This window comes from Brassica rapa, chromosome A07 (assembly GCF_000309985.2).
Source record: "Brassica rapa cultivar Chiifu-401-42 chromosome A07, CAAS_Brap_v3.01, whole genome shotgun sequence".
NCBI classification, from domain to species: Eukaryota; Viridiplantae; Streptophyta; class Magnoliopsida; order Brassicales; family Brassicaceae; genus Brassica; species Brassica rapa.
Window position 1 is genome coordinate 1950847 of NC_024801.2, and position 15447 is coordinate 1966293.

Below are 15447 nucleotides of genomic sequence, written 5' to 3' on the forward strand. Positions count from 1 at the left end.
ATAACTATAGAACTAAACATTGTTAGTATATATGTTGGTTAATATCCGATTTCAGTTACGTGATATAATGTGTTTAACTTTTATTTGTAAGGTGATAGATACAGACTTTCGGTAACAAGACTTAAATGGATAGTTTAGCAAGCATGGTTCCCACTAGAGAATAGGGATTGGAGAATAGGGGAAATTGAGATTATGTATTAAAGAAAAAATTGTGATTAAAAGTGTTTTAAAAAATGGAAAGAATAAAAGTAAAGGAGGGTAGGCTCGAACACAAATTGGGTGGGACACCCACCCGTGGGCATGATTAGCAAAAACAAAAAGTGCTATCAATTTCAGCACATAAGCATACACAAAAAGGGTTTAAATTATTGAGTATGTGGCACGTGCTAATTCATATATATATAGTTCCGCACGTGGATATATATTTTTTCGAACATCAGAAAGCTTCATTAATTTAAAAATTAGTTTGTGGCTAGGCCCAAACTAGAGAGTTTGTTACAAAGGTATGTTTTTGCTGCAGCATCAGCTGGTCCATTTAAGGTTCTTGGAATGAAAACAAAAGACAAAGACGAGAAAGAAGTGATCGACGATTCAATGTCCGATAGAATTCCAAACAGTTCCACCTATCTTTGATTCGAGGAGATGGCTTGAACAAACCCTTTGCAATCCGAGCGAAAAATAATTTTGTTGATGTTGAGGGATATTGCATGTAGAAGAGCACCGCGAATCGCTAGCGCCTCTGCCATAGATGGAGAGGAGACGAACTCCTGGTACAGGGAGCCTCTTGCTATGTCCCTAGACTCCTGATCTGTGAAGATCCAGGCCATTCCAGCAGATTTTGTCTGTGAGAGTCAGGCTGCGTCTGTGTTGCAAGTAGATCACATCGGGTGTGTCGGCTTGAGTTTCAATTGAGGGAAGTTTCAAGCCGACACACGCGATGTGATCGCAAGGGAAGTCTCAAGCCAACACACGCGATGTGATCGGCTTGAGTCTCAATCGACTTATATATTTTATCATTTTACATGATTTGCACAAGGTCCAAACTTCCCTTGTGAAGCTACATTCAAAGAGGAGATGGGAGAGGGATTCCACTTGGTCGCACGTGGATATATATAAGTTGCCAATAAAAACATTTTGCACACTGAAAAAAAAAATATTTCAGGTAAAAACTGAAAATAGATAAAATGTATAAAAAATCCATATATTTTTAAATCATGTAAAATGATAAAATATATAAGTCATGTAAAATTACATACAATATATGAATTATGTAAAATTAAAAATTTTGCAACTGAAAGAAATAATTCCGCTTTTTTATGCGCATGTGAAAATCTAATGTATTTATTAAAAGTCGATCGTCTTTGATCAACATAACAGAACCAGTTTCATCTGCTAACGTAACGAAATCTTTTGACGACAACCGTGTGAGATTTTTTTTTTTTTTTTTTTTAAAGAGGCAGAGAATCAAATCACTTTTAACATAAGCACATGATAGGTAACCCTTTTCAAGATTTTTTTTTTTTTTTGGTAAAATGTTAAATACATCGGTAATAAGTTAATAACTAGATTTTGACACGCGCTTTTAAAGCGCAGATTTATTTTTTATTTTTTTCAATTGACAAATATTTAGTAAAAATGTCATAGTTTTATATATTTGTGTTTTATTTTATAAAAAATTTAAACTTTTATTTTTATTTATCGTATTTAATTTTAAATGACTATTTATGCTTAAAAAATTAAACTTTATTTCTTTAATGAATTAAGTTGGTATAATTCTGATAAATTAATTTTATTATGTGGTTAATATTTTAATAAAAAAATATACTTTTAATAAAGATTTATACTTTTCAATGTAAAATCCACTTTTTTATGAGTGCTTAAACTATATTAAGAAAAGAAAAAAATAATAATTAAGAATAGTTAAAAAAAATTATTTAAACTTGGGCTCAATGACCCAAAAGAAAAAAAAATGTGAGAATTGGATTTCTTAATCGGCCCAAATGGCCCAAGAGAGATCTGATGTGGGCTGGATCCGAAAAAATAGCCCAATGTAAATGTGTTATTAATATTACTTGATTGCCCTTAATAAAACATGCAATGTTAGTAAAAAAAAAGGCAGGCTAAGGTAATTTTTAAAATAGAATCCTGCTTTAATAGTATAGATACAGTCCCTTTACAAGATTTTCTTGAACATAAGTAAAATAAAGCTATTTTGCATAAGTAAAATAAAGCTATCAAATCACTTTTAACATAAGCACATGGCATGTAACCCTTTACAAGATCTTCTTGAACAGAAGTAAAATAAAGCTATTTTGCCTCTTTAAAACAGGCTTTGCTTAGTGGTGAAGTAGTTTTTTTTTTTTTTTGAAATATGGTGAAGTAGTTAGTAGTCTGACAGAGATTAAGAGTTTTTAAAACGGAAAGTTTAGATATCACAAGATCGAAAGCTACAACTTTGGTGTAGTTAGGTTATGGCTTTGATACCATGTCAAGAAACTAGAAAGTTTATGAAAGTGTTTCTTATTATTCATGATAGGAGGCATAACCTACATATATACATGATGTATAGCGACGTTAAACTGTAAACTTATTTATAGTGGACCTCGTATAAGGAGTACAGAGGCCCAATAGTAACCACTAGTGCTAAGATGGATTCCTATGCAACATACGGCACTTGCATTGCAAGTAAATCTTTAGCAATTTTAGATAATAAGATTATAAGATTTTTGGCTAGACTGAGCTTTCACTACGAGAACACCTCATACAGTATGAGTCATACTCTGAACCAAAGAGACTACTTTTTTTTAGTTTCTATTTTTTTCCTCCAATAAAGCTCTATTTCATTCATCCGATCTTTGTACACAAAATTTGTAACAAAAAAAAAAAGTATATATATATACACAAAATCAGAGTGATTGTGGCATGCAACCTCTCCTTTATCTAAGTTTATTCAGAAGTTAAGCAAAAACAAAAAAATAAATATTCTGAATGATCCTCCAGAATATCCGCTGGAAGTGGTGGTTGTGTGCGCTATTTTTTGCAGGTCAATGGTTCGGGATTTTCGAAGAAGCTACAGAAACAGAATGGTTCTGAAGACTGACCACGTTAGTCACGATAAACAAGATTGACATGGACTCGTTACTGGCAAGGAAGTTCATGTCAATATGTGGCTTCAAGAATATTGGTGTTGTTTACGTTTAATCTCGGTTGTAGGAATTTATCATCGTTTGTTGTGTTTTATTTTCTTTTAGTTTGTGTGTAGTTGCGTCTAGTTTTTCATTACAGATACACACGAAAAAATCACTCAAAAAATAATACTCATTCTATTTCAATATGATGTATATTTTATTTTTTCACATGTATTAATAAAACATGTAATAAATGCATGATTTTTGTAATTATCATTTTCTCATAAATTTAAACCAATAAATATCTAATAAGTACAATTAAGTTTTTTGAAATTTGCAATTAATCATTAGTAGCTGAACAAAATATGAATTGCAAATACAAAAATGTATTTTTTGAAATATTTTTTTTCTAAAATATGTAACATTATGAAGGGAGTAAAAAAAATTAACTTTAAAACTCAAAATGAAATATCATATTAATACAGTTAGGTTGATAAGATATTTACCGACTACAAAAAAGCTTTCGAGAGTAAATTATTAATTTGTAGGAAATGATGACTTATAAGTCACTTATAATATTATCAAATTCAATAATCATAACATAAGTGACCCAGTGATATGTCCATTACATGTTTAAACTTTTATAAGGAGGTTCAATGCATATAAAACAATCCTTGTTTCGGAATATGCTCATCACTTAAATCATTGAGATATTTATTTATAAATACCTAAAATTATAGTAAACCTAAATTCTCTATTTTTTTTTTGATCAAACCTAAATTCTATTTGACATCACTTTCTTACCAATTTTAAACTAACTGAAATATATCATTACTTAAAATTATAATAAAACTAGCTAAATACAAATAAAGGAAAGGTCCAATACAAGGTCTGACCTATGGGCTGTGGTGGCATGCAGTGACTTTTTCTAATTTATAAACAGTTACTTTTCTCCTCATCTTTCCACTATTCTATTTCTTTCTCAAAGTTGGAGGCAACCTTTTCGTGACTCATTTAGCAGCCTATTTTTTTAATTTTCAATATAAAACTTATATATTGGAATAGTTTTATGTTGATAAATAATGTGTGTCTCCAGGTAATTTGGTATATACAATCTACATATTCATGGTTATTATATAACTTGGTAGTGCGTATAGGTTTTAATTATAACGAATTTGTAAAGTGTATATGCTGGTTGTACACTTGTACTTTGACAAATAATAATAAGGGAGAATTTGTTCAATATACAAAACAAAAATGAAAATTAAGCATATAACATTGATTTTGATCTATTTAATAAACTAACATTTATGCTAAAGTTTAGTCGGTTATACCCTTTTCACTTAAAGGTACCCAGTGAAAAAGAAAATAGTGACGTCGATGAGAGAAGAGAAACATGAGTTAATAATCACTATTAACAATGAAAGCACATGAAGTCACTTACGTCACATGCACAGTTACCGCACATTTAAGTGACATGTAAAACAAATGGATAAAAATATAATACTTTCTAAGAGTGGTATATTCCATTTACAATATAATGTAAGTCTATTTTCTTAACCAACCAGATAATGAAGATACTAAATACAAAAATAAACAAATGCTGTAAAAAGAGTGAAAAGAAATAGATTTTTAGTAAAAAGTGTATTCCATATCGGAGAAATAGTATAGGATACAAATCTTACCCATAACTCTTAAATATCAAAATCTTACTCTAATCCTAAAATACTAAACCCTAAATTCTAATCATGTCCTATCTCCACTTCCAACCATACTAAACTCTAAAACTTTATCATTAAACCCTAAACTCAAATATAAACTCTAAATCCAAATATAAATCCTCAACCCAAATAGAATAGAACAAAATAAATAGTATACTACATATTGGTGAAATTATGAAATTTGGATGTGGTTAACGAAATTCGTGTGAAGTTTAGACTTATGTTAATGTGGTTAAGGAAGTGATAAAATTGAGTTTTAAATACTTAATTCTTGATCAATACGCATAAACTAGGATTCATATCAATGATACAACAACAAACATAACTTATGCGAATGCACTGTAAAATCATATTTCTATTGTATGTTCTGCAAATAAAATAGAATAAAACAAATAGCAAATATCATACATTCCATTTCACATGTATGATCTTTCCATTTTACGTGCACACGGTCTATTCCATTTATATACACATTGCATCATTACATATAAATGAGAATATATTCACGAATTGGTTCAAATCCAGTTTCGAACAATCTACTTGACAGTATAAATCATCCATTTGTAACCTAGGCAACATAAAGCAATTGTTAGGATCCATATGACAAAGTAAATGTGAAATAAGATGTATAGTATAACAAAAATGTAGAATGGAAACCATAAAAGTGTAATGGTATGTATAGACAAACAACAACAATACGAACAAAAATGAGAATGGAAACCAACAAACTATTCTATTTAATTTTGTTGGTTGGTATGCTATTCAGCTCACTGGATCATACGCAAAGCAACAACAATACGAACAAGCATACTATTCACATTTATTCCATGTTACTCCGGTACCACATATGACTTGAAAATATCATAAAATGAAGGAAACAAAAAATACTTCAGATTCAAATTTTTCAAAAATATTCTATTTGTATTCAGGTAACAAATACTTTGAAAAAGGAATAGAATGTACAATGGACTGGAGTCTAAACACAAAGCTTCAAACTTTCCGGTCACAGCGTTTCCACATACTGACTCCAACAAAGAATTACTTCAGATTAAGAAACAATAACAGAACAACCGCAACTTACATGATTGAAATTCTCTTCTGCAATACGGTTTTGGGAACTTGAATCTGCAAGCGTTAATCCACCTCGCCGCCTCTCTTGTTCTGTCTTCCTTGGGACTGTTTATTTCAAAATCTGAGAAGCTTCCCCCTTCCTTAATGCCGTAGCCTTCGAAAGTGGTTTTCTCCTCCATTGTACTTCACCGGGTATGTAGACGGTTGCGTTGAGTTATCTTGCAAATCTGAGATGAAACATATTCACTTTCCCAAAAATTATCAAACAAAAATAACTTTAGAATAGTGTGTGAATAATAGAGAGCCACATATTACCTTTTACATTTATGTATTATTTATTTTAAAATTAGTTTGGTAGCAGGTTTCATCAGTGACTTACAAGGGTATTAGTGTATTATTATATGAAAATACATGATATATCTATGTAAACTAGGTTAATTGGTTAGATAATGAATTATAATTTTTTTGTATGCTATAGGATGCAATTTCTCTAATAATAATGACCATTCGGAAAAGGAAGAGAAAAGCTAAGGCTTTGATTGGTAATATGCGGAATGGCGGAATGGCGTCTAAAAACACAAAAACGCTAGATTTTTACCAATCAACAAAATTTGTGGAATACAACATAAAACGCAAAAATGCAGGCTTTGGGTTTTCGCTAAAAAAATACAAAAAAATGAGATTTTAGTAGATTATTTGTGGAATCAACATTTTCGTGTTGTTTAATTATATGAGAATAATATTTTAAAATATTAACTAACTATTAGTTGGTTATAAATAATTATGGAATAAATAGTAATAATCTATAACTTCATCTTTAATGTATATGTTAATATATTATTATTAATGTATTTAGAATAAGATAAATAATTAAAATAAAAGAAATGTTTTGATTAAATTTAATTGGTATTTTTATTATAATAATATATTTAATTATTCATAGTTGCTAATTTTAAATAGAGTAAATAATGTATTAAATTTAAATTTTTTGTTTAAATAATTTTTTAGAAAACTGTTATGTATTTTTTGTTTAGCAGAAAGCTTAATTAGTTTTTGCAGTTTAATTAATTTTTTCTGCGATTAAGCAAAATTACCAATCAAAACCTAAATAAAAATATGTCGCGTTTTGACAAAAAATGAATCAGACTCTCTCCACAAAAGCGAAGAAAACTTTCCGGCAAGAAGCTCTACTCCGGGCCGGCGCTCGCCGGTACTGGAATCCCCCCCATCCCCTTATCTTATTTTCCCTTTACCTTTTTCTTCATCGGTCCCCTCCATGTCGATATGTGTGTTGCTCTGATTTGTTTGGTGTCTCACTCGAAAGTTTAAGGGCCGAAGGTGACTTGTACCGGTGGCTTGGAGGAACGGTGAGATTATGGAGCAACGGTGGCGAAAGGGGTCGACTTTTAGAGCCGGAGTGTGTTGCCAGATTTGATTTTCCATTTCGTAGATCTCCGGCGACGGCGTGTGACCCAGTGGGGAACCTTCTCCAGCGTAGATCTACCTTCGCCCAGTGGCGATGAGCTGAACAGAGAAGAGATGTGAAGAAGACAGTGGAAATGGCCTTATCCCCGGTTCTCGGGGAAGACACGTCGCGAAGGATCCAACTCTTCGGAGTTGTCAGTCGGTGGGAGGAGCTTCACAGTTGGTACATGGTGGCGTCCAACTTCCCAGCACTGGTGGCGGCATCTCTGCCTCACCGGCGGTACGGACCCACGCCATTGGACACTATGCTTGCTGACCCGGTTGCGTTTTGTTTGCTGTCGTCAAGGTTCACTTTTGTTTCAGTACAGACGTGTTTCCGTCCCTCCGGCTAAGAAGTGAGCCATTAGAGCCTGATGACGCTTGGTCCAGTCCGGATTGCACCGCTGGTGATGATACATTGGTCCAAACACTGAATTCTCATCCTATGGCGATCAATGTTTGTGTTTTAAATTGATTAATCCTGATTAGGACTAGATAGTCTCGGCTGATAGTGTTTGTCACTCTCTATGGTCGATTTGAGGTGGTTTAAGAGGCAACATTTTCTCAGTTGTAGAAAAGATTTGTTTCATTCGGTAGAATTACATCAAAATGTCGGTTCGGGTAGCGTAGGATCCATCTATGTGTTCCTAGGTGAAAGTAGACCACTTTGTATGTAAGTGTGGTTGAATCCTATGCGGTGAAAAATCATGTACTACTCTTTGTAATGAATATAAAATGTACTACTCTTTGTAATGAATATAAAGTTGAAGTTGAACCAAAAAAGTTTTAAAAAAAAAATATGTCATATTTTGATGGGCCCTTTCGACCTAACTTTGTAATTTAATTTCTCGTTATTTTTAAATATCCATTATATATTTTCATAGTTTATATTATATACGTAAGTCTGGACGTCATTCGTGAAAAAGCAACCCATATAATTTTTAAATTAATAAACGGTGTTTTGCAAAGAAAGATCCTCAGTACATGGTGTAGAATGAAAATGATTTTTAATATTAAAACTCCTCTATTAACTTTGTTTTTGGGTAAAAATCCAAAAACTAAATATTTAATAAAAAAAATCTTCAAAGTAACTTTATTTAGTGAATTAAATCTTCGTCGGTCATAATTATCATTACTACCAGTAAATCTTTAGTTTAGGGATTTCTACATTAAGTAAACATAGTTGAGAGATTTTACTTTTAAAAATCAAAACATCAAAATAATCCGAAATATAATAACATTATCTAAAAATTAGTAACTTTAAATTTCAATTTTAGCATTTTAAAAACTTATGTAAATATACGAGTCTGATTTGTTTTAAAATCAACATTATATATGTATAAATTAAAAATATAAAAACGCATAAAATATAACAAAAATTATTTAAAGATTTACATGTAATAAAAATTATCTAAATTTTAAAAATGTAAAAAAAACAAAAAAAATATAATAAAAATGTAATTAAAAATCTTTAGATAATTTTTATCATATTTTCTATTTTTTACATTTTTAATTTATACATATATAATGTTGATGTTAAAAACAGATCAAACACATATATTTACAGAAAATTTTTAAAATGCTAATTTTGAAAATTAAAGTTACTATTTTTTTTATAATGTTATAAAATTTTGTATTTTTTGAATTTTATTTTATTTTTAATGGTAAAACTCCTCGACTATATTTATTTAATATAGAAATTTCTAAACTAATATATACCGGTAGTAATGGTAATTATGACCGGCGAGGTTTCAATTCATTAAATAAAATTAGTTAGGTAGTTTGTTCGTTAAATACATAGTTTGGGGTTTTTTAATCCAAAACAAACTTAGTTAAAGAGTTTTAACGTAAAACATTCGAATGAAAACAGTTTACGTTCTAAAAATACAGTTTGCTGTATTTATTTTTCCCAAAGATACCACAAACTATTTCTAAAAATTTAGTCAGTTTTAGTTAATGGAGATTTTTTTTTTAAATGTGATTTTCAAGAATTAAATTTTGGTGGTATTTTGGACTATTCCTATTGATATATTTATTTAAATAATCATCATAGCTTTCTAAATAAACTAATTATTGAAATAATTGTTTAGTAAGTTTATTTACAAAGCTGTGATCTCGATTACAACTAACTCAATGCACCAATTATTCGTCATCTGATCTTTAATTAAGGACTATTTTTTTGTAGATTGATTAGTTTATACAAATAAAAAATATGAATTTCCAGAAGACATATGAATATTGTCCCCTGCCTCTGCCTAGAGGTTTAATTAATTTACCTTTCCATTGTCTTGTAAGTTCTTTTTCTGCCAGAATATAATTTTTTTTGTCATCGAATATAAATTTATTTATTCCTATTTTATCAGAATATATTTGAATTTATTAAATTGTGAAGTTTGATGTATTTATAAATGAGAATGCGCAATGCACGTGGTCGTACAGTGCAGATCTATAAAAGAGATTCCGTCAAACGTGCAGTGTAGTAGAAGTAGGTGACGTGAATGGGTTAACGAATAATTTACCAAAGGTAACTATGTCGGAGCATATTGGGAAAGGGGAGAGCATCCAGATCTACCATATGTCAAAGCCTTAAATGCTGAATCCATGCCAGCACACAACCAGCTCCCCTCATCGCGACCCCAAAACACCATCGAGAGAGAACCGGAGCAGAGACTCCGACTGCAGAACTCACCCGAATCAACTTTGCTTCAGAGCCTACCACATATCGGAAATAGAGAAGGGCAGACGAGGAGCAGAAGGGAGAGAAAGAGAAGCCAAATCCTCCAGCAGCAGAATGCCGGCAGCACAATCGGAGGAGAGCCTAAGAGAGAGAGTTTAGTGAGAGAGACTTTTGTAAGGAATGTTTCTTAAGTTCGACTTACTATATTATGGGTGATACGAATAGCATAATACTATCAAACTAGGTGATAATCCACGCCCTGCACAGAGCGAGGAGATTTTTAAAATATTATAGCTTTCAATATGTAGACATAATAAAAGTTAAAGTCATATTAAGAAAAATATATGTAAGAAAGTACGGATTATATCTAAGAATTTTAGTATGTCAATATAAATTTATATGCGATGGACTTTAAAATTAAATTGTATATTTGTTTGCATGCGGGAAAATTATAAATATAATATTAAATGAAACATAAGCAATAGTCTAATAAAATATAAAAGGAACAATGTATAAAAAAACAAAAGAAAATGAAAAATAGAGACAAAATAACTGCTGTCAATAATTGTTTCAAAAGTCTTCGTTTGCAATCCTATTATGAGCAAGCAAAGAGATCATCTAGAGAAATTAAAAAAATTATTTAACAAAATATGTGAATGCATGTATTACCTCAATCGTAAAGCATCAATTTCGGGAACACCAATGGGGTCGAAGACAATTTTGGAAAACCCATCAATGTAAATTGCGTGATGCCTGGACGTGAAATAGGTAAGGAAAATCAGTGATGGTCACGCAAAAAATATATCAGAAATATTCCCCTATCTGTTAAGGTAAGGCTTTCAATTCTTTGAATTTTGTTTTCTTGAATACGTTAACAATTCAATTGTCTTTCCTTAACATTTTGAAGCATTAAGTGATATGTACATTATGATAAACGATTTGATATTATGCCTTGAATACGTTGTACCACGTTTAAAGAAACACTTATTTTGTTGCCTTATTTAAATGAAACACTTCCAAATTTTTGAACATACCATAAAGTCTCTCATAGGAAGGAGTTAATATGCTGCCTTAGTTAAATCCCCGTTTTTTTTTTTGAAATCGGAATGTAATCAAGTGTAAATGACTTACCATAGACATAATCCCTTTTGAAATCGGAATGTAATTAAGGTTATCAATGGCATTTGTTTGTAATTATTCTAGTTGATAAAGAATTTTTTTTTTAAAGTAAGTGAGAGTGCATGTGGTGATGACACATAGGAAATGACACTCATGTAATAAACACATGAGACCAAGGTTTATTTCTATCAATGCTCCTCCTTTAGTAAGAAAGGGATTGAGTATTTGTAATATGCTTCCTATTTTTTGAATATTTATTTTTTTGGTTTATTTTGTTAAAAAATGGAATATCCAAAAAATATATGGATATTTACAGATATTTATAAATACTTACAAACATCTAATGGAAAATCTCATCCACTTTATTTAAAATAAATTAGATTATATTCTGCGTTTTAAAAGCGTATAAATATCTTTTTAACAAAATCTAATTTAATATTAAGAAATAAAAAATGCTTTGGTGTATATGATAATATATATATAATTTTATTGCTTCATATTTATATTAAATATAAAATTATATATATAACTATTTTATTTATTTTATTTTTCAACTCAAACTATGAATTCTCGTAATCTATATTATTAAAAGAGAATTATTCTAAAAATCTATTATAAAAAATTGTTGGACTCATTCATTAATTTTTATTTTTTTTTGTCCTACCATTACTACTTTACCGATATACAAATAGGCATGGGCATTCGGGTCGCCGGGTCGGGTTCGGATCGGGTCCTTTCGGGTCCGGATCTTTCGGATCTAAGAGTTTAGGACCCGATAGAGTAATTTCAAATTCTCGGTTCCAGGTCGGTTCGGATCGTGCCGGATCCGGATCGGTTTGGGTCTTAGATAGTTAGACCCATTCGGATAATTACAATTTATCGGTTCGGATTCAGTTCGGTTTAGGGTCAGGTTCGGTTTGGGTTTGATCTAAAAAAGACCTAAAAATACAAAAAAAATATCTGAAAATATTTATATATCCGAAAATATTCAAAATTTGTGTTTTTATTATATTAAAATGTGTATATATACTAAACTATGCGAGATACAACAACAATTCGTTGTCTCCTAGTGGTTGACCCCCATGTTTTCTAGACAAATAACCCGTCTTCGATTCTTCCTTTATGCATTTTATATAATTTACTTATTAATTCGGGTACCCATCGGGTTTCGGATTTGGGCCGGGTCGGGTCCTCTGCAACAAGACCCGATAGGGTAATTTGATCGGGTCGGTTCCTACCCGAACCGGATTTTTTTGGGTCGGTTTCAGGTCAGGTCTTCGGGTCCGGGTAAAATGCCAGGCCTATATACAATTAACTAGTACAGTTAGAACAACATACGTGTGTTCCTTTTTCTTCACTGATATAAATTCATTTCCATTAACATGTTTAAATATATTAAACAGTAAACATTTTATAAACATTCGACAATAAATAATATACTAGATCTTGACCAGCACATCCATGCGGGTTTTATTATCTTTATATTAAATCATTCAAATTTATAGAATATTATTATGTAACAATACAATACTATATTACATAATTTTTTGTATTTTGTAAAAAATAAAATTGTAAACATTATTATTTAATAATAATATTTTACATAATTTTATGTTTCATTCTTAAAATTTGGAATTTATATGGAAACTAAATTAAACTGAACCTATATAGTTGAGAAGAATTTTTTGGGATATTAATAAAAACAAAAAAAAACTTATTTTAAAAAAGAAAATATAATATTTTGTACATGCAAAATAATGTTATGGTAAAATTTTTATTTGAGAAATTGCTCAAAATATACCAATAAGGATAGTATTTAAAAAACCTCAATCAAAGATACCTAACATTTGAGCTCATGGTTATTGCTTTCCAACAAATTTTTAAAAATCGTTGTAAAATGTATTTTTTAAAAGTAATAATTTCAAGTTGTTATCTTCATTAAAATATTTTATATAATTTTAATTTTTGTTTATAAATAAAAACTAAATTAAATTTAAATTTCTGACTATATTTAATGATAACTAAAATTTAAATAAAAAAAAATTTCAAAACAAAATTTTAAAATGAGTCTGAAAAGATTTTTAAAAGATCTTGTTAGAATTTTCTTAAATAAATATTTTTTATTTAAATAAAAATAAAGATATTGAAAGATATTGTAAAGAAGTTATGTACATTTGATAAACTTTCTAAATAATGATCCAACTTATAATATCACATATAGTGAAGTTGTGACTTCTATTTTAATAAGATAGACTAGATCTTGATCCGCGCAACCGCGCAGGTTTTTGTTTTCATTTATTTTTATATAAATATTTTGTTTTCAATTCTAAATTGGTATATATTATAATATATGTGTCTATCAATTTTTTAAACATAATAAGTTTATATTATATTTTTTTCATTCAATATATTATTTTAAACTTTCACACGTATTTGTATATTCTGCTATATATATATTTTTGGATTATTATTTCATTATTAAAATCATAATTGTATATATATAGATTAGTAAAATATTGTTTTATTGTCATATTCAAAGATATTGTAACATTTCAAAAATTTAGAAAGTTTTTAAAAAATTAAACTTTTTGCTTCATAGGTTTATATTATCGAGTAAATAATTAAACATTTAGTTTTTGTTTAACTTTTAAAATAAACTATATAGTTTAAAATTTGTTTTCATTGGTTTAAGGTTGTAAAGATTAATCATTGTTAGATAATATGATTTTTGTCATTTAAAAAAAAATCTTTATAATTTTCAAAGTTAACATCGACAAATATTTAAATATTTAACATATGGAGGTATAGTATTGCAACATTAAATTATATCTATTTAATTTACACTATCTATAAATCCAATGTATCATCTTTTCTCTAAATCTAATTATTGATAGCCCAATAAAAATTTATGGTAGGCCCCAAATTTAAAGGATAAGATTAAAGATTAAATGTACCTATATATGCCTAATATACACAAACCATTTTGGGTACTTGATCAGATATCGGATAGGAACTGGATCCGAAATGAGACCCACATGTCTAAAAAAAAACAATAGGGACTTTGTGTTTGACCCGATCCAAACTTAACAAAGTATTTTTGGGTCGGTTTCGGTTTGGTTTTTCTGATTCGGATAAAATGTACATGCCTAAAATGAGTTATCTTAGAGTGTACATACAAAATCTCAAATAAACTAATTAATAAATTATATAATCTAAACAAATTCCATTGTTCGATATAAGACGACTTTGTAACATAGTAATATACAACAATCTCAAATACTAATTCATATCAAGCTTTGTTTTATAATTCAAAAATTTATGCGCTTTCAAAGCGCAGGTCAAAAATTAACTGTTATAAATCTACGTATTTTATTTTAATATGGTCGATTAAATAAAAGTTAGCAAACTTTATTTTTTTATGATTTTGTATTCTGTTTTATATTTGAATTTTATTTAATATTTAAAATGTGAAAATTATTTATTAAATCATATGTTAAACAATAATTCTATTAATTTATATATTTAACACTATTAATTAATTTAGATACTAGGTGGTGGATACCTGAAAATTTGCAGATATAAAATGTTTTTGGAGAATTTAAGTATAATATATTATTTTATATATGATTAAATATCTTTTTAACATGTAGATTTTTTTAATTTTTAAAAATATCAAAATAATATTGTAATGACTTTTTAATGATGGTATATATTTTTAGATGAAATATAATATCTCATTTTATATAAACTGTATTTTTATTTTATCTTATATAATTTATGAATAAATGGTAGATAATTAAAAGAATTAATAGAACATTATATAATTTATACAATTAATTAATATAAATCTACATTTATAATATTATCGGGTATATGACAAATAACATTAATTGGTTTTAGCATTTCTTTTTTTTTAACCTAATTAAAATATATAAATTAAAAAATTATCTACCGATCCAATTATGACAATTTCTTAAAATTTCTCATTTGAATAACATGTCAACAAAAATCAATTAAATAACTTCTCATTTAAGAGTGGTCAAGTTGTTTCTAGTCTCATGAAAAAATCCAAATTTCCAGACCACTGAACAATCCTTCAACCCGTTCATCCAATTGGTACTCAGATGAATTTTCAACTTCAAAGGGCATTAACTTATACTACCAGCAACTTTACGGAAATTGGTTAGCCATGTGCTCATTTATCACATATGAAAGCAGCGGAACAACGCCCTTCGTAAAACAACTCTCTCCGGCTCAAACATTCAAA

General features: G+C 29.1%; 1 long non-coding RNA gene across 1 annotated transcript; it reads right to left on the reverse strand.

Moving 5' to 3' along the window:
* Positions 1 to 346: 346 nt before the first annotated feature.
* LOC117126735 lies at positions 347 to 13795 on the reverse strand. Its single transcript, XR_004449543.1, has 2 exons — positions 5931 to 13795; positions 347 to 5417 (listed from the first exon to the last, which is right to left on the reverse strand). It is a non-coding gene; the product is annotated as an uncharacterized LOC117126735 (long non-coding RNA).
* Between the last annotated feature and the right edge of the window lie 1652 nt (positions 13796 to 15447).